Source organism: Sminthopsis crassicaudata, chromosome 4 (assembly GCF_048593235.1).
Source record: "Sminthopsis crassicaudata isolate SCR6 chromosome 4, ASM4859323v1, whole genome shotgun sequence".
NCBI lineage: Eukaryota > Metazoa > Chordata > Mammalia > Dasyuromorphia > Dasyuridae > Sminthopsis > Sminthopsis crassicaudata.
The window spans coordinates 303632158-303655078 of NC_133620.1; the positions used below are offsets into that span (position 1 = coordinate 303632158).

Below are 22921 nucleotides of genomic sequence, written 5' to 3' on the forward strand. Positions count from 1 at the left end.
AGCTTATATTCTAATGGGGAAAGACAGTGTAAAAGCATTTATTAAGCACCTACTTTGTGCCAGGTACTATAAGCAATTTACAAATATAACTACAGCAATCTTCTGAAGTAGGTGCTATTATGATCATTTTACAGTTGGGGAAACTAAGGCAGAGAAATGACAAGGGTCACAGCTGATGTCTGAGATCAAATTTGAACTTGGGACCCTGACTCTGGTCCCAGCACTCTGCCACCTAACTGCCTTCCATATAGTTGTAGAATAATTACATACATACATACAAACAAACATATATGTGTGTGTGTGTGTGTGTGTGTGTGTATGGGAGACAGAGGGGGAGGGGACAGACAGAGGGGAGAGAGAATTGTAAGTTGAAGATACAGTCTTTTGGAGATGGTAAGGTTATTTGGAAAGGGGTTGCTGGTCTTGTCACCTTATTACGAACTTAAGAGAGTGGGATATTATTTCAGTGGATTTCAAGATGAAGGGAAAAGAAGAAAGCTCACGTCACAAGGCCTCAATTTTCTCAATAAAGTAAGTTGATAGGGTTGTGATAAAGGGAGATGTTGCAAGCTTGAAAGAAATGAAGGTTTTTTTGGGAAGAGACTTGGGGAAGAATAAAAAATCTTAAATATAATATTGTGTGACTTCATTTACTTACAGCATGTTAGTAGAAGCAAAGGAGGCAGATAATGGAATGGGAGAAAAGAACATTGTCCATTGAAAAGAACAAAGAAGGGGCAGCTAGATGGTGCAGTAGATAGAGTACCTGCCCTGAAGTCAGGGGGACCTGAGTTCAAATCTGGTCTCTCAGACACTTAACACTTCTTACCTATGTGACTCTGGGCAAGTCATTTAATCCCAGTTGTCTCAGCAAAAGAACAAAGAATTGAACTAATTACAACAAGGTTTTCCTAATCATTTTTTTTTGTGTCATAGAAACCTAAGACAGGCTGATGAAATATTTGATCCCTGACTTAGAGTAATGTTTTTAAATGCATAAAATAAAACCCCATAAGATTAGGAAGAGATACATTTATATTGAAGTACAATTATGGGGGGAAATTCAATATGCACAGAAAATTTTGAAATTGTAGTTTTGTTTCCTCAATACCAATTCTAATTCTTTCAATTTATTTTTCTTCTTTTATTAATATTGCAATAATAATGGTGATAATGGGCATCCTTGCTTTGCCCCTCATCTTATTGGAAAGGCTTCTAACTTATTCCCATTATAGATAATGTTTATGATTGATGTCAGATGCTTTTATCATTTTAAGGAAAACTCCCATTTATTCCTATTCTTTCTGTTGTTTAATAGAAATGACTTGTAGTTTGTCAAAAGCTTTTTCTGCACCTTTTGAGATAATTATCTGATCTTTTGGTTATTTTTGTTATTGATAGGTTAGTTATGAAGAAATTATGTTAGAAATTAGGTTAGTTATGAAGAAATTTTTTCTAATACTGAACTAGTGCTGCATTCCTGGTATAAATCCCACCTGGTTTTAATATATGATCTTTGTGATATATCTATAATTGCTTTACTAATATTTTATTTAAAATTTTTACATAATTTTTCATTAGGGAAATTATTCTACAGTTTTTTTTTCCTGGTTTGGGTATGTGCACTATATTTGTGTCAAATTTTTTTTTTAAATTCCCTTTTTTTACATGTTGAAATTAATTGTTCTTAATTAATATTTTGTAGAGTTCACTTCTGAACCCTTCTGGTCCTGGGGATTTTTTCTTAGGGTGCTCATTTATGATTCTTTCTTTCTTTTTACCTATTTAAGTTTATTTAAGCATCCTGTTTCTTCTGTTAATATGGAAAATTTATATTTTTACAAATATACATATTACTGAGATCATTAGATTTATTGGTATATATTGGCAAAATAGCTCCCCATAATTGTTTTAATTTCATCTTTATTGATGGAACATACACTCTTTTCATTTTTGATAGTGGTAGTTAGGTTTTCTTCTTTTTTCTCTTTAAAGTCAAATTAACTGATGTTATCTAATTTTTTTTCCTCCCATAAAATCAGCTCCTAGTTGTATTTATCAGTTCAGTGGATTTCGTGTGTGTGTGTGTGTGTGTGTGTGTGTGTGTGTGTGTTAAACTTTAAATTTTATTAGTTTCTCCTTTTATTTTCAGAATTTCCAATTAGGTGTTTAATTGGGAATTTAAAATTTGTTCCTTTTTCTAGTTTTTTTTTTTTTTAAATTGCATATCCAATTCACAGATCTGTTCATACTTTTTTTTTTTTTTAATTGATGTCAATATTTAGAGATATAAATTTTCCTCTAAGTATTGTTTTGGTGTCATCCCACAAATTTTGGTTTCATTTCTTTTAATGAAATTTTGATTGTTTTGACTCATTCATTCTTTAGTATTAGTTTCTATTTAATTTTTAATCAATGTTTCCATGGTCCTTTATTTTATATATATATATTATGTATATATGTATATATATATATTATGTATATATGTATATATATATATATATTATAGTCTGAAAAAATGTATTTAATATTTTTGCTTTTCCGCATTTTTGAGAGTTTTAATGCTTTATTACATGGTCAGTTTTTGTGAAGGTGCTGTATACAACTGAAAAAAAAGATATAGTTTTCTGTTTCCATTCAGTTTTCCCCAGAGGACTATCATATCTAACATTTCCAAAAATTCTGTTCATCTTCTTAACTTCTTTTTTGTTTATTTTGTATTCATATTTATCTAGTACTGAGAAAAGTAAGTGAAGATCTAATAGTGTAAGTTTTCCTTTCTATTTTCTCCTATAACTCATTTAACTTTTTCCTTTAGGAATTTGGATGTCATTTGATTCATACATATTGTTGGATTCTAGTTTCTAATCTTTTCTGCTTTCTTTTACTGTTTTATGGATGAGTTTATCACATTTACAATTCTAATTATGATTAGTAACTATTTCCCTCTATCCCATTTCCCCCTGTTTATCCTTCTCTTTCTTTTTTATTCTATCCTTCCTCAAAAATCTTTTCTGCTTTTGACCAATGCCTCCCTTAATCCACCCTTTCTTCTTCAAAACTCTCTTTCTGTTGTCCTTTTACCCTCCTACTTACTTATAAAATAAGATTTATATAGCCATTTGAGTATGTATGTTATTCCCTCTTTGAACTAACTGTGATAGTGAGGATCAAGCATTGTCTGCCACCCCCATCCCTCTTTTCCCCTTCCACTGTAAAAGCCCTTTCTTGCATGTCTCTTGTGAGATATTTTTCTTCATCTTCTCTCTTTTTCATCTCTTCATTTTGTTTTTTTGGATCATGGTTAACTCATGCCATCTAATTATATAGACTCCTTCTAATTACTCCAATAGTGATAAAATTCTTAGGAGTTAAAAAGATCATCTTCCCATATAGGAATGTAAACAGTTTATTTTTATTGAGTTCCTTATGATTTCTCTTTCTTGTTTACCTTTTTATGTTTTTCTTGAGATTTGTATTTGAAAGTCATATTTTCTACTCAGCTCTTTCCTTTTTATTAGGAATGTTTGAAAGTCCCCTATTTCATTGAATATTTATTTTTTTCCCTTGAAGGGATTTTACTTCATTAGGTTATTGTTTATTTAATCCAGCATCTTTGCCATCTTGAATGTCTTATTACAACTCCTTTAATGTGGAAGCTATTAAATCTTGTGTGATCTTTTTTTTTTTAAAATTGTTGTTTGCTTGTGTGTGTGTTTTTTTCTTTCTCATGGTGTTTTCCCTTTTTGATCTGATTTTTCTTGTACAACTTGACAAATAAAAAAATATGTTTAAAAGAATTGCACATATTCAACCTATATCAGATTGATTGCTGCCTTGGGCAGGGAGGAAGTAAGAAAAACTTGGAACACAAAGTTTTACAAAAATGAATATTGAAAACTTCTTTTGCATGTATTTGGAAAAATAAAATACTATTTTAAAAAATCCTGTGTGATCCTGAATTTTTTCTTTCTTCATTCTTCATGAATTTTTTCTTTCTCCAATATAATGATGTCTAGACGCTTTTATTGATTATGACTTTGAGGTGGTACAATAATTCATAAATTAGCACTTCTTATTTTATTTTATCAGTCAACTGTTTTTCTGCATTTTCTCCTATTTTCATTCTTTTGATTTTTTTTTAAATTATTGTTTCTTGAGATCTCATGGACCTACTTCTACTTGCCCCATTATAATTTTTAAGAAATTATTTTCTTCATTGAATTTTTGTACATCTTTTTTTTTTTTTCCCCATTTGGACAATTTTGCTTTTTAAGTTCTTTCCTTCAGTGAATTCTTGTGTTTTGTTTGTTTGTTTGTTTGTTTGTTTTATCAATTGACTACTTCTGGTTTTTAAGGTATTTTATTCTTCAGTATTTTTTTGTGGGTTTTTTTTTTTTTTTTTTTTTTACCAAAACTGTTGACTCTTTTTTCAGAATATTCTTTCGTCTCATTTCTTTCTCTATCTTTCGTCTATCTTTTTAAAATGACTTTTACAATTCTTTTTGAGCATTTCAAGGAATTTTTATTGGACTTCTATCCAATTCATATCTTTTCTTTGAGACTTTGCTTGTCCTCTGTTTTAAAATCAATGTCATCTTCTGAGTTTGTGTCTTGATCTTCCCATTTGCCATAATAACTGTTTGGTCAGATTCTTTTTTGTTCTTTGCTCATTTTTACAGCCTATTTTAGGCTATAACTTTATGATAAGGTTGAGCTCTGCTTTCTGAGTGGAGAGGGCATTGTCCCAAGCTTTGTGTACTATTTTCAGAACTAGTTTCTGGTCTGTAAGTTTTTGGTGCTTCAAAGGTGGTATGATCTTAGGAGAGGTGTGGTTACTGTTCATGTGGTCTGTGCTCTGGTCTTTACCTTACCTTGTAAAAACAAGTGCTGATGCTCAAACTGCGACCAGGTCCCTTGCCCTTCTGTCGCCATAAGTACTAGTATTTCTTTGTGCTTTGGAACCAAGACCTGACCCCTCCTCTTTTATGAATGACCACAAGCACTTTGCTCTGCTCTGGAGCTGTGACCAAGGCCTCTGTTCTAAAAACAGAGCTACAAGCACTAATATTCCTTTGCCCTGAAACTGTGACCCAGAACTACTTATAGTCAATGCAATAGAGGCCTGAACCCAGCACCAGCAAAGGATCTTTTGTAATCTCTTTCTGACCATTTGTCCAAACCCCCCTTACTGTCTGTAGACTGAGAACTCTGAAAACTGCTGCTGTTGTTTCAGCCATCTGCCAAAGTCTGCTGCCTGTGCTAAATTCCTGAATTCCAGCTAAATTTCTAAATTGTCTTGGGCAGGAAAATTTTTCACCCTGACCTTTGTTGGTTCTGCCATTCTAGAATTTTATTTGAGGTATTATTTTAAAGTAGTTTGGAGGAGAATTTTGGGAGTTCAGGTGAGTTCTACTCTGCCATCTTGGCTCTACTCCTTCTTTTAATCTCAATAGGTAAAATTCTGATTTAGATTTCAATTCTATTAAATAATTATTTATAAAGTATTTACTCTGTGTAACCCATTATGTAAATTCCTGAAGGGAAATAAACTAGGAGCTTAATTGAAATCCTATGTAATTTTCTTTGCATAACAGCATCATATTAAATAAGTAATGATAAATGTTTATGGCTCTCCAGGGGACATTCTAAAGTCATCATTCTAAAGTTATCAGTTAACTTGACCTAATCTGGATTTAACCAATCTGTTTTAGTTTAGGGTCTAGGACTTAAAACTATAATTGTAGACCGGTTTCAGGGGAGATTCAGGGACCCAGAATTAGCAATGATTGAGTTGTCAATGATAATGTTAAAGCTCCTATACTGTCATTCAAACTATTAATCCTGTAATGTCTTCTACCTCCTCCTAACCATGGCATGAGAAGATTTCTCGTATGATGTCATATGGTGAAATCCTCAGGTCACCTCAGTGATGTCACCCACTACATCCTTTGGGCAACAAGGAAAAATTTTGTAACCCACAACTTTTCTTGAGATATCATGTGGAAATTTTCCCTTTCCCCCTTCCGAATCACATGAAAATTTTTGCCTACATTGGGTTCCTTGTAACATGAGGAGTTTTTTTTTTGTTTTGTTTTTGGGTTTTTTTTGTTTTTTTTAACCTCCTGAGTTGAGTTGTGCTTCAATAGCAAGGGTATATTAAGGCTTTTTCTCTAGCTGAATCTGCCCCAGATTTTCCCATTTGGTGTTTGTTACTTCTACTAAATAGATTTTACAGAGCTGGTCTTCCTCTCCTGGGAATTAGAAATTTTTTCTCCCTTTGGATTTCTGCCAGACTAATCTGCCTGAATTAAACAAACAAAATTATTTCACTGGGAATTTATGTAGTTATTCTTGTGTCTTGGGCTCCCCAGATCTTTCTTGAGAATTTTATTTTAGCCAAAAAAAAAAAAAATGAATCAGGAAAAAGAAGGTAGTAGCTGGCTTTTGTTATCTACAGATTCAGAAACTGTATCTACTGGATGTGTATCTTAAGATGAGTAGTCAGTCCATGAGCAAAACATGAGTAAGAGCCTTTTTGAAGAATATGATTGCAAAACTAGTCCTTATAAGATGTCCGTTTGTTGTCTGGCTCCTCCAGGTACAGATAAGGAAGATGATGAATTATTTGTCTCTGAAAATGAGGGATCAACCTGATATAGCAAGACAAAAGTTGATGATCATTCTGAAAAATCTGATTGCTATCGCAGAACTCTATTTGAGTATTTGTGGTTAAGTCAAATCTTCACTCTGTGCCAGTAATTCCTTCCACTGAATATAAATTTCCTCAAAATTCCTGCAGGATATCACATAGTGGTTTGAGGAAATTTTCCCACTATATGTTATTCAGGTGATAGTCAAAATGCTATAGGCACACATGGGAATTTTTCTAAGATTATATCTAGAGCTAAGTCATCAATCTAATGGGAATTTGATCAAAATTATTTGACACCTTGACCTATATCAACAAAGCTGAACTCAGGATGTGGTTTTTATCAATAGAAACTGAGACAGTACAGCTGTTTGTTATTAGCTTACCCCAACACACTCTTTCAGAAAATCATATTGTTTAAAAGGCAATTGTTGCCTCTGCACTGCAGTATAACATAATATTGCCTAGCCAATATATTGCCACTGAAAGGGGAGGAATTGCCCCTATAGAAGAAGGACTTTCAGTGAGCCAACATGAATAATTCACTTAAACACTTGATTATTCACTTAAACATCAAACCACATTATCACTTCCAGCTCCTTACAAAACTCTGCCTCTTGGATTCAGAGAGGCTATATAGTTGATGATAGACCTGTGTCTTGGGTAAATTTAACAATTGAGACACATATCTCAGTCAATATTTCAGTAGTACTGAAAGTATTCTATAAGTCTGTTTAAATCCAGAAAACAACAAAGCAAATGAAACATTTTACAAACATTTACATTTGAATACATCAATTTCAATATGCAAAATAATTTATGACTGAATAAGTCATTTTTGTGATGTTCAACTCTTCATGACCCCCTTTGGGTTTTTGTGGCAAAGATAAGGAGTAAGTAGTTTGCCATATCCTTCTCCAGCTCATTTTACAGATGGGGACACAAGGCAAACAGGGTTAAGTGACTTAAGAGACTAGTCAGGTGCTCTATCCACCATGCCACTTAATTGTCCTAAATAGCTTATTATATACTCTTTATTTTTCTTTTAACTGTTTTTTGTCTGTTTGACATTATGAATTTATGTGTACTTTTTCTAGTCTATATATACTAGTTTCCTAGTATATTCTGTTTTTCTGCTTCTGCTTTCTTTGTATTATTTAATATAATTCTAACAGGTTTCATTATATTCCATATGCTTATCAACTTGATCACATTATAATATTACATTAATATATCAGAATTTATTCAACTTTTCCACTTAATAAACATGTAACATATATTGAGTAATAAAAATGATACTCTAAAGTTTTTTAAATGTATGTTTTTTTTTCTTTTTAATAATATTCTTAGCATATATTTCCCAACATGGAATTATTAGGTCAAAAGATAAGCAATTATTTTGTAACTTTTGAGATGTACTTCCAGAAGAATTTTAAAATTATCATCACTTTATTATTTTACCAGTATCAGATATTTATCAGATTTTTCCAGAGCCTTGAATTTTGTCATTTGAAACCAATTTTTTGCCATTATTTTCAAAGTGATACTTTGAAATTTATTTTAACTTTTTTATTAGTAAAGTTAAAATTCCTCCTAGTAATTATAATTTTTATTTTCTCTTTTGTCCATATGCTTTGATATTTTAATAAATTATTTACATTTTTCATGCTAAATTTTTATGTCATATATTCCTGTTTTTTCAGTTTATCTTAATTATCTTTTTCTAGTGTATAGTAGTTTAAAATTTTTAAGAAATTGAAAATATTTTCTTCTATTAGTTTTTTAGACACCAATGTATTTCTGCCCTTAGAATTAAGATTAAAATTTTATTTTATTCCATCCTTTTTATATTGTATATTTTTCAACTGGAAATATAATCTATTCCAGTGGTCCTCAAACTTTTTAAATAGGAGGCCAGTTCACTGTCCCTCAAACTGTAGGAGGCCGGACTATAGTAAAAACAAAAACTCACACTCTGTCTCAGTCCCTCGGCCCATTTGCCATAACCCATTCCATTTGCCATAGCACGTTGGGTCGCATAAATGTCCTCAGCCCTCTGCATCTGGCCCGCGGGCTGTAGTTTGAGAACCCCTATCTATTCTATTATTTATCCAAGTCAAGTTATTAGTAACTGAAATAGCATGGTGAAGGAGGAAAGATTAGTGGATTTGAAGTCAAAGGACTTGAGTTTGGCACTCAGTTCTTCTATTTTACTGCCTTTGCCACCTTGAGCATCTAAGTCATTTACATAACCCTCTAGGGTTCAGTTTCTTCAACTGTAAAATGACTTGGCTGTTTCCCATAGAGGCTTTCCAACAATATTCTTTTTTAGTTGAAATGATTTAGAAACAGGCTAATCAGTTTGATTAGCTCAGTCTGTGCAAAAGAAGGAAGACATGTTTTGCATTAAGGATTTAGGGGGATGGATTAGAATGATATATGTCTGGTATAAAATAATTTTGGTTTGTGGTGAGGATCAAATATAGTGATATATTAAAGCATTTTTTAAAGTTCAAAGTGTTATATGAAAGTTTTACATTATTATTATCCTAAGTGTAGCTTATGATCACATTAACTTTCTTTGGCTATATTTATTATATTATTGACTCATACCAAGCTCCCAGTGTACTGGAACAGTCACTGTCTAGTCTTTGCTGTCCACACATGTATTTGTATTTATATTTCTTTTTATTTAGTTTTATTTTATGAGATTCATACCAATGTTCTAGCCAATCAAGATCCTGACTTTTTGTCATTCAGTATATTAGATCTCTCTGTGTGTCATTTACAGAATTGATAAATATTCCCATTGTGACTATCACAATTAGAGACAGTGAGATGCAGTGGAAAGTGTGGCCTCGGTTTTCTTAACTATGAATTTAGTGTTGAAATCAATGACTTCTAAGATCTCTTACACTCCTAAATGTATAATGTATAAATGTATGTTAAATACCATAAGACCTCAAATGTCCCATCATGTTTAATAGGACTCATTAATAACTACTATATATGTTCAGGCATTTAATCAATTCCAAAACCAAATATGTATGCAAACTACATCCCTTAATATTTTCCACAAATATAACATGAAAGACTGTAAAGTGCTCCTCTAAAATCTAGGTAAAATATATCAATCCCACTTTACTGATCTATAGACCTAATAAATACTCTCAGGAAAGGACTCGAGGTTAGCCCAATGTGATCTAATTTTTTTTTTTTTTTTTTGGCATTTGAATTATCTCTTTTTTATTATTATAGCTTTTTATTTATAAAATGTATGCATGGGTAATTTTTCAACACTGACTCTTGCAAAAACTTCTATTCCAACTTTTTCCTTCCTTCCCCCCACTCCTTCCCTAGATAGCATAGTCCAATACATATTAAATATGTTAAAGTATATGTTAAATACAATATATGTATACATATTTATACAGTTATCTTGCTGCACAAGAAAATTCGGATTTAGAAAGAAGGTAAAAATAACATGAGAAGGAAAACAAAAATGCAAGCAAATAATAACAGAAAGAGTGGAATGCTATGTTGTGGTCCACACTCATTTTCCAGTGTTCTTTCACTGGGTGTAGCTGGTACTCTTTATTACTGAACAATTAGAACTGATTTGAATGATCTCATTGTTAAAGAGAGCCACGTCCATCAGAATTGATCATCATGGAGTGTAATGTTCTTCTCTAGAATATAATATTCTCTGGGAGCAGGTTTCTTGGGGAGCTTCTGGAGGCAGCTTTAATTTCAGTTCAATGTAATAATCTCCTCAAATGCAGCCAGGAGTTAAAGTCCAAATCCTTTATTTTCTCTTTCCTTCACTTGGGATTTGGCTAGCTTTTCTGGAGGCCTTCTGGATCTTGGTTTCAGTGTTCTCCACATGACAGCCTGCCACCACTTCTCTATCTTCCTTAGTTCTGCCCAACTGAATTCTCAATCTCCCAAAGTCACCCTTGGCCCTGAGAACTTCTTGCTTATATACTCCAATCAATACATCACTAGAAAACCATTATTTCTTGTAGAATTAAATCTATGCTAAATTAGATTTACCACATTGTCTCCTCAATTCCACTTAGTACCTTGTTTCAAGTTCTGGCCCATAACATCTCCTTGTAGGACCAGATCAATCATACTGAACCATGCTAAATTAAATAATTATTGTCTATCAATTCCACTGTCTTAGTACCATGTAAGAACCAAACAAGTTGTTGAAGTATATAATCTCCTGGTTCTGCTCATTTCACTTAGCATCACTTCATGTAAGTCTTTCCAGGCCTCTCTGAAATCATCCTGCTGGTCATTTCTTACAGAACAATAAAATTCCATAACATTCATTTACCACAATTTATTCAGCCATTCTCCAATTGATGGGCATCCATTCAATTTCCAGTTTCTAGCCACTTACAAAAAGGGCTGCCACAGTTTTGCACATAGAGGTCGGTTTCCCTTCTTTAAGATCTCTTTGAGATATAAGCCCAGTAGTAACACTGCTGGATCAAAGGCTATGCACACTTTGATAACTTTTTGAGCATACTTCCAAATTGCTCTCCAGAATGGCTGGATTCGTTCACAATTCCACCAACAATGTATGAGTGTCCCAGTTTTCCCACATCCCCTCCAATATTCATCATTATATTTTCCTGTCATCTTAGCCAATCTAAGTGGTACCTCAGAGTTGGCTTAATTTGCATTTCTCTGAGCAATAATGGTTTTCAGTACCTTTTTATATGACTAGAAATAGTTTCAATTTCTTCATCTGAAAATTGAACATGACCTATTCTTGATACAGCTCTGATAACTTTTTGTGGTCACTGCTTTTCTTTCTAGACACTTCATAACCATTCCTTTAATAATATATTTTCTTGATCATAGTATTCAGGCTTAAGCTGTAATTTGGTTGTTTCTATCATATATCTTGTTTTATAATCTTTACTATAGGTAATAACAAGCTTAAAGTATGTTATTACTTTTAAGAAGTGTTTCTTTAGTTAATCTGAAATTCTTCCTCTGCTGTTTGTGGGAATCTTTTTAATTATAATTTTTAAAATAAGGTTTTTAAGGCCTTGTTTATTTTTGAAATGTTATTTCATTTTTAAATGATATGTTCAAGGATATGAGATTTCAGATTCTACCTTTTTGTTAAGATATATTTTTATCCAGTTTTCTTCTTTTTTGGTTGAGAAATTTAAAGATAATGTAATCAGCATTTTAAATAAGTTATCTTTTCTTTTCTTTTTTTTTAAACTTGGAAGATCCTTTCTTCAACTTTATAATTTTAAAATCAAATCATTATGTAGTTTAAAGATTTGTATTAAGTTATACCAAAGTTGCTTTCTTATGAAATTTGTCTATCTTATATTGTATATTCTGGGAAGATTTCTCTAATTAGTTCTCAAATATAATATTCAATTATTTAAAAAAAAATAATCTCTGTATTTTCAATACAATTTTAAATTATTTTTAAAATAATTTTTCTTAAGTATTATTTTGTTCTACATATCTATTAATTTCATTTTAATTCATTTATATTATGAGTAAGTTCTTTTTTTTTTTATTAATAATTTTTATTTACCAGATGTATGCATGGGTAATTTTACAACACTGACAATTGCTAAACCCCTTGTTCCAATTTTTTCCCCCTCCTTCCCCCCTCCTCCCAGATGGCAGGTTGACCAATACATATCAAATATGCTAGAGTATAAATTAAATACAATATATGTATATATGACTGTTAGGTTCTTACTAAGTGCTAATGAGATAATGAAATATTAGGTTCTTACACAGTGCTAAGTCGGTACTTAACAACTCTAGTTCCGGCCTTTACTGGGAGTTTTACTTATGAACTCCTGGGGAGGAGCAAGTTCATTGGTTGAAGTAATTTTCCCCAGAAGCCCTTGCATTATCCCACGCCCATTCTCTGGGAGGGTAAAAAAGGGCGGCACTCCAGAGATAGAGAGTCTCTGTTCTAGGTCTGAGTTAGAACGGCTCTCTGGAGGAGAGAGAGTCTTGTCTGGGCCAGACTTAAGGTGGCTCTCTGGAGGAAGAAGTCTCTCCTTTAGACCAGAGAGCCATCGGCAGTCTCTGGAGACAGCAGCACGTTACACATGACCAAACAGTTTTTTGCTGTACAAAAAGAATCAAACTTTGAAATAGTGTATAATTAGCCTGTGAAGGAAATCCAAAATGCAGGCTGACAAAATTAGAGGGACTGGAAATTCTATTTAGTGGTCATAATCATCTCCTAGAGTTCTTTTGCTGAGTGTAGCTGGTTCAGTTCATTACTGCTCTATTGGAACTGATTTGGTTCATCTCATTGTTGAAGAACAATGAAGAAGGGTCATGTCCATCAGCATTGATCATCATATAGTATTGTTGTTGAAGTATACTCATTTCACTCAGCATCAGTTCATGTAAGTCTCTCCAGGCCTTTCTGAAATCATCCTGCTGGTCATTTCTTAGAAAACAATAATAATCCATAATATTCATATACCATAATTTATTCAGCCATTCTCCAATTGATGGACATCCACATAGTTTCCAGTTTCTGGACACTACAAAGAGGGCTGCCACAAACATTCTTGCACATACAGGTCCCTTTCCCTTCTTTAAGATCTCTTTGGGATATAAGCTCAGTAGTAACACTGATGGATCAAAGGGTATGGAAAGTTTGATAACTTTTTGAATATAGTTCCAAATTGCTCTCCAGAATGGCTGGATGTATTCACAATTCCACCAACAATGTATCAATGTACCTGTTTTCCCACATCCCATCCAACATTCCGCATTATCTTTCCCTGTCATTCTAGCCAATCTGACAGGTGTGTAATGGTATCTCAAAGTTGTCTTAATTTGCATTTCTCTGGTCAATAATGATTTGGAGCATCTTTTCATATGACTAGAAATAGTTTCAATTTCTTTATCCAAGAATTGTTTGTTCATATCCTTTGACCATTTATCAATTGGAGATTGGCTTGATTTCTTATATATTAGAGACAATTCTCTATATATTTTGGAAATGAGGCCTTTATCTGAACCTTTGACTGTAAAAATGTTTTCCCAGTTTATTGTTTCCTTTCTAATTTTATCTGCATTAGTTTTGTTTGTACAAAAACTTTTCAATTTGATATAATCAAAGTTTTCTACTTTGTGATCAATAATGATCTTTTTTGGACATAAATTCATTCCTCTTCCACAGGTCTGAGAGGTAAACTATCCTATGTTCCTCTAATTTATTTATAATCTCATTCTTTTTTTTTGTTTTTTTATTAATTTTTATAATTATAACATTTTCTTTGACAGTACATATGCATAGGTAATTTTTTTTTAAACATTATCCCTTGTACTCTCTTCTGTTCCGAGTTTTTCCCCTCCTTCCCTCCACCCCTTCCCCTACATGGCAGGCATTCCCATACATATTAAATACCTTATAGTATATCCTAGGTCCAATATATATGTGCAGAACCGAATTTTGTTGTTGTTGTTGTTGCAAAGGAATGATTGTATTCGCGAGGTAAAAATAATCTGGGAAGAGAAACAAAACAAAACAAAAAAAAAACAATGCTCACAGTTTACACCCATTTCCCAGTGTTCTTTTTCTGGATGTAGCTGATTCTGTCCATCAGTGATCAATTGGAATTGGATTAGCTCTTCTCTATGTTGAAGATAGCCACTTCCTTATTGATCCTCATATACTATTATTGTTGAAGTGTATAATAATCTCCTGGTTCTGCTCATTTCACTTAGCATCAGTTCATGTAAGTCTCTCCAAGCCTCTCTGTATTCATCCTGCTGGTCATTTCTTACAGAACAATAATATTCCATAACATTCATATACTACAATTTACTCAGCCATTCTCCAATTGATGGACATCCATTCAATTTCCAGTTTCTAGCCACTACAAAAAGGGCTGCGACAAACATTTTTGCACATACAGGTCCCTTTCCTAGGGACCTCCCCTGAGTTTATATCCCAGTAGTAGCACTGCTGGATCAAAGGGTATGCACATTTTGATAACTTTTTGGGCATAATTCCAGATTGCTCTCCAGAATGGTTGGATTCTTTCACAACTCCACCAACAATGCATCAGTGTCCTAGTTTACCCACAGCCCCTCCAACATTCATCGTTATTTGTTCCTGTCATGTTAGCCAATCTGACAGGTGTGTAATGATATCTCAGAGTTGTCTTAATTTGCATTTCTCTGATCAATAGTGATTTGAACACTCTTTCATATGAGTGGAAATAGTTTTAATTTCATCATCTGAAAATTGTCTGTTCATATCCTTTGACCATTTATCAATTGGAGAATGGCTTGATTTCTTATAAATTAGAGACAGTTCTCTATTTTGGAAATGAGGTCTTTATCAGAACCTTTAACTGTAAAAATGTTTTCCCAATTTGTTACTTCCCTTCTAATCTTGTTTGCATTAGTTCTGTTTGTGCAGAAACTTTTTAATTTGGTGTAATCAAAATTTTCTATTTGTGATCAATAATGGTCTCTAGTTCTCCCTTGGACACAAACACCTTCCTCCTCCATAAGTCTGAGAGGTAAACCATCCCATGTTCCTCCAATTTATTTATGATTTCGTTCTTTATGCCTAAATCTTGGACCCATTTTGATCTTATCTTAGTGTGTGGTGTTAAATGTGGGTCCATGCCTAGTTTCTGCCATACTAATTTCCAGTTTTCCCAGCAGTTTTTGTCAAATAATGAATTCTTATATCCAAAATTTGGGATCTTTGGGTTTGTCAAACATTAGATTGCTATTTTTATTCACTACCTTGCTCTGTGAACCTATCCTATGCCACTGATCAACTAGTCTATTTCTTAGCCAATACCAAATGGTTTTGGTGACTGTTGCTTTATAATATAGTTCTAGATCAGGTACAGCTAGGCCACCTTCATTTGATTTTTTTTCATTACTTCCCTTGAAATTCTCGACCTTTTGTTGTTCCATATGAATTCTGTTGTTATTTTTTCTAGGTCATTAAAATAGTTTCTTGGGAGTCTGATTGGTATAGCACTAAATAAATAGATTAGTTTAGGGAATATTGAGTATAATTATATTCGCTCGGCCTATCCAAGAGCACTGAATGTCTTTCCAATTATTTAAATCTGACTTTATTTTTGTGGCAAGTGTTTCATAATTTTGCTCATATAATTCCTGACTCTCCTTTGGTAGATATATTCCAAATATTTTATACTATCGACCGTTATTTTGAATGGAATTTCTCTTTGTATCTCTTGCTGTTGGATTGTGTTGGTAATGTATAAAAATGATGAGGATTTATGTGGATTTATTTTGTATCCTGCAACTTTGCTAAAATTCTGAATTATTTCTAATAGCTTTTTAGCAGAGTCTTTGGGGTTCTCTAAGTATACCATCATGTCATCTGCGAAAAGTGACAATTTGATTTCCTCATTATCTATTCTAATTCCTTGGATCTCTTTCTCGGCTCTTATTGCCAAAGCCAGTATTTCTTACAATATTGAATAGTAAAGGTGATAGTGGACAACCTTGTTTCACCCCTGATCTTAATGGGAATGGTCACAATCTTTCCCCATTACATATGATGCTTATTGATGATTTGAAATAGATGCTACTGATTATTTTAAGGAAAAGTCCATTTATTCCTATACTCTCAAGTTTTTTTTAATAGAAATGGATGTTGGATTTTATCAAATGCTTTTTCTGCATCTATTGGGATGATCATATGATTTTTGTTAATTTGGTTATTAATATGGCCAATTATACTGATAATTTTCCTAATATTGAACCAGCCCTGCATTCCTGGTATAAATCCTACTTGATCATGATATATTATCCTGGGGATGATTTTTTGTAGTCTTTTTGCTAATATCTTATTTAAGATTTTAGTATCAATATTCATTAGGGAGATTGGTCTATAGTTTTCTTTCTCCATTTTCAACCTACCTGGTTTGGGTATCAGTACCATGCCTGTGTCATAAAAGGAATTTGGTAGGACTCCTTCAATCCCTATTTTTTCAAATAGTTTATATAGCATTGGAGTTAGTTGTTCTTTAAATGTTTGGTAGAATTCACATGTAAATCCATCTGGTCTTGGGGATTTTTTCTTAGGAAGTTGGTTAATAGCTTGTTCTATTTCTTTTTCTGAGATGGGACTATTTAGACTACTTACTTCTTCCTCTGTTAATCTGGGCAAGCTATATTTTTGAAGGTATTCTTCCATTTCATTTAAGTTATCGAATTTATTGGCATAAAGTTGAGCAAAGTAGCTGCTAACTATTGTTCTAATTTCCTCTTCATTAGTGGTGAGTTCTCCCTTTTCATTTTCAAGACTAACAATTTGCTTTTTCTCTTTCCTTTTTTTAATCAGGTTTACTAAGGATTTGTCTATTTTGTTGGTTTTTTCATAGAACCAATTCTTAGTTTTATTAATTAATTCAATAGTTTTTTTACTTTCAATTTTATTAATCTCACCTTTTATTTTTTGAATTTCAAGTTTTGTGTTTGTCTGGGGGTTTTTAATTTGTTCCTTTTCTAGCAATTTTAGTTGTAAGCCCAATTCGTTGACCCTCTCTTTTTCTATTTTATGCAAGTAGGCCTCTAGAGATATAAAATTTCCCCTTATTACTGCTTTGGCTGTATCCCACACATTTTGGTATGATGTCTCATTATTGTCATTTTCTTGAGTGAAGTTATTAATTATGTCTATGATTTGCTGTTTTATCCAATCATTCTTTAGTATAAGATTATTTAGTTTCCAATTATTTTTTGCTCTATTTTCCCCTGGCTTTTTATTAAATGTAATTTTGATTGCATTGTGGTCTGAAAAGGATGCATTTACTATTTCTGCCTTACTGCATTTGATTTTGAGGTTTTTATGCCCTAGTATATAATCAATTTTTGTATAGGTTCCATGAACTGCTGAGAAGAAAGTATACTCCTTTCTGTCTCCATTTAGCTTTCGCCAAAGATCTATCATATCAAACTTTTCTAGTATTCTATTTATCTCTTTGACTTATTTCTTATTTATTTTGTGGTTTGATTTATCTAATTCTGAGAGTGCAAGGTTGAGATCTCCCACTATTATAGTTTTGCTGTCTATTTCTTCTTGCAGCTCTCTTAATTTCTCTTTTAAGAATTTAGATGCTGCACCACTTGGTGCCTATATGTTTAATAATGATACTGCTTCATTATTGATGCTACCCTGTAGCGGGATATAATGCCCTTCCTTATCTCTTTTAATTAGATCAATTTTTGTTTTTGCTTGATCTGAGATGAGGATGGCTACCCCTGCTTTTTTGGCCATCTGGTTCAGCTAGGCCACCTTCATTTGATTTTTTTTTCCATTAATTCCCTTGAAATTCTTGAGCTTTTGTTTTTCCATATGAACTTTGTTGTTATTTTTTCTAGGTCATTAAAATAGTTTTTTGGGAGTCTGATTGGTATAATGCTAAATAAATAGATTAGGTAGTATTGTCTTCTTTAGTATATTTGCTTGCCCTATCTAGGAGCATTTAATATTTTTCTAATTGGTTAGATCGAACTTAATTTGTGTGGAAAGTGTTTTGTAGTTTTGCTCATATAGTTTCTGATTTTACCTTGGCAGATAGATTCCTAAATATTTTATACTATTGGTAGTTACTTTAAATGGAATTCCTCTCTGTAACTCTGACTATTGGATTTTGTTAGTGACATATAAGAATACTGATGATTTATGTGGATTTATTTTGCATCCTGCAACTTTGCTAAAAGTGTGGATTATTTCTAATAGTAGCTTTTTAGTTGAATCTTAGGGTTCTCTACATATACCATCATATCATCAGCAAAGAGTGATAATCTGATTTCCTCATTATCTACTCTAATTTCTTTAATCTCTTTCTCTACTCTTATTGCCAAAGCCAGTATTTCTTACAATATTGAATAGTAATGGTGATAGTGGACAACCTTGTTTCACCCCTGATCTTAATGGGAATGGTCACAATCTTTCCCCATTACATATGATGCTTATTGATGATTTGAAATAGATGCTACTGATTATTTTAAGGAAAAGTCCATTTATTCCTATACTCTCAAGTTTTTTTTTTTAATAGAAATGGATGTTGGATTTTATCAAATGCTTTTTCTGCATCTATTGGGATGATCATATGATTTTTGTTAATTTGGTTATTAATATGGCCAATTATACTGATAATTTTCCTAATATTGAACCAGCCCTGCATTCCTGGTATAAATCCTACTTGATCATGATATATTATCCTGGGGATGATTTTTTGTAGTCTTTTTGCTAATATCTTATTTAAGATTTTAGTATCAATATTCATTAGGGAGATTGGTCTATAGTTTTCTTTCTCCATTTTCAACCTACCTGGTTTGGGTATCAGTACCATGCCTGTGTCATAAAAGGAATTTGGTAGGACTCCTTCACTCCCTATTTTTTCAAATAGTTTATATAACATTGGAGCTAATTTTTCTTTCAATGTTTGGTAGAATTTGTTAGGATTACAAGGTGATAACTCAGGTTGTCTAAACAATTCTCTGGCTCAGAATTCACACCTTTGGTTCAGGTCTTTGAAGGGAGTTTACACCTTTGGACTTTTGAGGTAGAGTTTACATGTTTAAAGGAGTTTGCACCTTTACAGGGAACAAGTTCATTGGTTGAAGTATTTTCTCACAAGCCCCTGAGTTCTCACATGCCCATTCTCTGCGAGGATAAAAGAGGCAACATTGAGCCTGGAGAACAGTCTGACTGGGAGATTGAGTTTAGAGGGTGATCTGGAAGAAGAGTCTGGCTGGAAGATTGAGTTGAGACGGCAGTCTGGAAGGGTAACTTAGAGACAACCTGACCTTCACAAGAATTCACCTGTGAATCCCTCTGGTCCTGGAGATTTTTTCTTAGGGAGTTGATTAATAGCTTGCTCTATTTCTTTTTCTGAAATGGGACTACTTAAGCAATTTACTTCCTCCTCTGTTAATCTGGAAAGCCTATATTTTTGGAGGTAGTCCTCCATTTCACTTATGTTATCAAATTTATGGGCTTAAAGTTGGGCAAAGTAATGCCTTATTATTGCTCTAATTTCCTCCTCATTGGTGGACAGTTTCCCATTTTCATTTTTAAGACTAACAATTTGATTTTCCTCCTTTTTCTAATCAGATTCACCAAAGGTTCATCTATTTTATTGTTGTTGTTTTTTTCATAAAACCAACTCTTAGTTTTATTTATTAGTTCAATAGTATTTTTACTTTCAATATTATTCATTTCTCCTTTTAATTTTAGAATTTCAAGTTTAGTATTTGATTGGGGGTTTTTAATTTGGTCTTTTTCTAGATTTTTAAGTTGCAAGGCCAATTCATTTATCTTCTCTTTCTCTATTTTCTTCAAGTAAGCCTCCAAAGATATAAAATTTCCCCTTATTACCGCTTTAGCTGCATCCTACAAATTCTGGTATGATGTCTCATCATTGCCATTATCTTGGGTGAAATTATTAATAGTTTCTCTAATTTGCTGCTTCACCCAATCATTCTTTAAGATGAGATTATTTAGTTTCCAATTATTTTTTGATCTATTTACCCATAACTTTTTGTTGATTGTAGTTTTTATTGCTTTGTGATCTGAAAAGAAAGCCTTTACTATTTTTGCCTTCCTGCATTTAATTTTGATATCTTTATGTCCTAATATATGGTCAATTTTTGTATAAGTTCCATGAACTGCTGAGAAGAAAATATATTCCTTTCTGTCACCATTCAGTTTTCTCCAAAGATCTCTCATACCTAATTTTCCTAATATTTGACTTACCTCTTTAATTTCTTTCTTATTTGCTTTGTGGTTTGATTTATCTAATTCTGAGAGTACAAGGTTGAGATCCCCCACTAATATAGTTTTGCTGTCTATTTCTTCTTGCAACTCTCTTAACTTCTTCTTTAGGAACCTAGATGCTATACCACTAGGCACATATATATTTAGTATTGAAACCACTTCATTGTCTGTGCCACCCTTTAGCAAGATATAGTTTCCTTCCTTATCTCTTTTAATTAGATCAATTTTTGCTTTTGCTTGATCTAAGATAAGGATAGCTACACCTGCTTTTTTGACTTCATTTGAAGCATAATAGAGTCTGCTCCAGCCTTTTACCTTTACTCTGTATGTATCTCCCTGCTTTAAATGTGTTTCCTGTAAACAACATATTATAGGGTTCTGACTTTTGATCCAGTCTGCTTATCCGTCTCCACTTAATGGGAGAGTTTGTCCCAATCACATTTCCAGTTAAAATTACTATTTATGTTTTCCTGCCATCATATTATCTCCTGATTATGCTTTTTTCCCTTACCCCCCTGTTCCCAGTATTAAACTTATGAGTCCCACTTGCGTCACGCAGCCCTCCCTCTTTAGTATCCCTCTCTCCTCCCTTTAAATCCCTTTCCCTTTCTAGTTCCCTTTCCTTATTGCTCTTTTTCTTTTCCCTTTTCCTCTCCCCCTTTTTAATGAGGTGAGAAAGAATTTTCTGTATAATCACTATGTCAGTTATTTTCTCTTTGAACCAATTCTGATGGGAGTAAAGTTCACACAATGTTCCTCCCCCTTTCTAACTTCCCTCAGATATGATAGGTTTTCTTTGTCTCTTTGTGGGATGTAGTTTCCCTCTTTATCTCCCCTTTCTCCTTTTTCTGACACTATCTCCTTTCCATTTCTACTCCCCCCCTTTTTTTTGGTCATATCCTTAAAATCAAATTATACATGTAGTCTTAATGTATATCCACAACAGAAATAACAGTTCTCAAGAGTTCCTTTTACCTTTTTCTGCTTCTCTTGAGTCCTAAGCTTAGAGATTAAATTTTTTTGTTTAAATCTGTTTTTTTCCTTAGAAATATACGAAATTCATCTATTTCATTAAATGTCCATCTTCTTCCATGAAAGAAAATGCTCATCTTAGCTGGGTAATTTATTCTTGGCTGCAATCCAAATTCTTTTGCCTTTCAGAATATCAGATTCCAGGCCTACATCCTTTAATGTAGAGGCAGCCAGATCTTGAGTGACCCTTATTGTGGCTCCTTGGTATTTGAATTGTTTTTTTTCCTGGCTACTTGTAATATTTTTTCCTTAATTTGATAGTTCTGAAATTTGGCCACAATGTTCCATGGAGTTTTTTTTTTTTCTTTTAGGGTCTTTTTCAGAAGGTGTTCGATGAATTCTTTCAATGTCTATTTTACCTTCTGGTTCTATTACCTCTGGGCACTTCTCTTTGATGCTTTCTTGTAAAATAGAATCTAGGCTCTTTTTTTCATCATAATTTTTGGGAAGTCCAATAATCCTCAGATTGTCTCTCTGAGATCTATTTTCCAGATCTGTCGTTTTGGCAAGTAGATAGCTCATATTTTTCTCCAGATTTTCATTTTTTTTGCTTTGCTTGATTGATTCTTGGTGTCTCAATGAATCATTTATTTCTATTTGTTCAGTTCTGATTTTTAATGAGTTATTTTCTTTATTAGCTTTCTTTACTTCTTTTTGTATGTGCCCAATTGAGTTTTTAAATGAGTTGTTTTGCTCTATGGAATTTTTTTCCATGTCACTAAATTTGATTTTTAGTGAGTTATTTTTTTTTTTTCCAATTCACAAATCCTACTTTCTTGGGAATTTTTTATCTTTTCCAATTCACAGATCCTACTTTCCTGTGATTTCTTTACCTTTTCCAATTCCCTAATTCTGTTTCCCTGCACTTCCTGTGAATTCTTTACTTTTTCCAATTCACATTTCAGGAAGTTGTTTACATTTTATAATTCACATTTCAGGACATTGTTATTCTCTAGCATAGCTTCTCTTTCCTTTCCCCATTTTTCTTCTAATTCTCTCTTCAGATTTTTAATAGTTTCTTCTAGGAGAGCGTTATTTGGAGTATTGTCTGGAGCCTGTCTGCTATTAGTTTCCTCAGGGTTGGAAGCCCACTCTTTTTCTGCATAGAAGCTGTCAATCATTTTCTTCATTTTCTTGCTTATTTTTTTTAAAAGCCTTCAGGGTCTTCCTTCAGGGCAAGGAGATTACCAGCTTTCTTTGCAGAGCAAGGATGGGTATATGGACAGTAACTGCCCTCTCAATGGGCTGCAAGGAATGGCTGAGCTGTGGTAGGGTTCTGAGAAGAGCTCTATGGGGAAGTGACTAGGCCTGGGTATCACTAGCTGGGCTGTGTAAGTGCCCAGCAAGGAGCCCCCCTGTGAGGATTAGTGACTACCTTGGGGCTAGAGGTTAAGGAGCAAAGGTATCACTGCCTTGCCACAAAGGCCCACTTT

General features: G+C 33.1%; 1 protein-coding gene across 5 annotated transcripts in view; it reads right to left on the reverse strand.

The window, feature by feature from the left end:
- OGFOD3 (2-oxoglutarate and iron dependent oxygenase domain containing 3) overlaps positions 1-22921 on the reverse strand; it is a 238297-nt gene that overhangs the window by 5477 nt on the left and 209899 nt on the right. For 2 of the 5 annotated variants that reach the window (XR_012481624.1, XR_012481625.1), the window contains exon 10: positions 14079-14176. The exons of the other annotated variants lie outside the window; for them this stretch is intronic. The gene's annotated coding sequence lies outside the window, so the exon portion shown is untranslated. The remainder of the gene's footprint in view (positions 1-14078; positions 14177-22921) is intronic. 5 annotated transcript variants of the gene reach the window in all.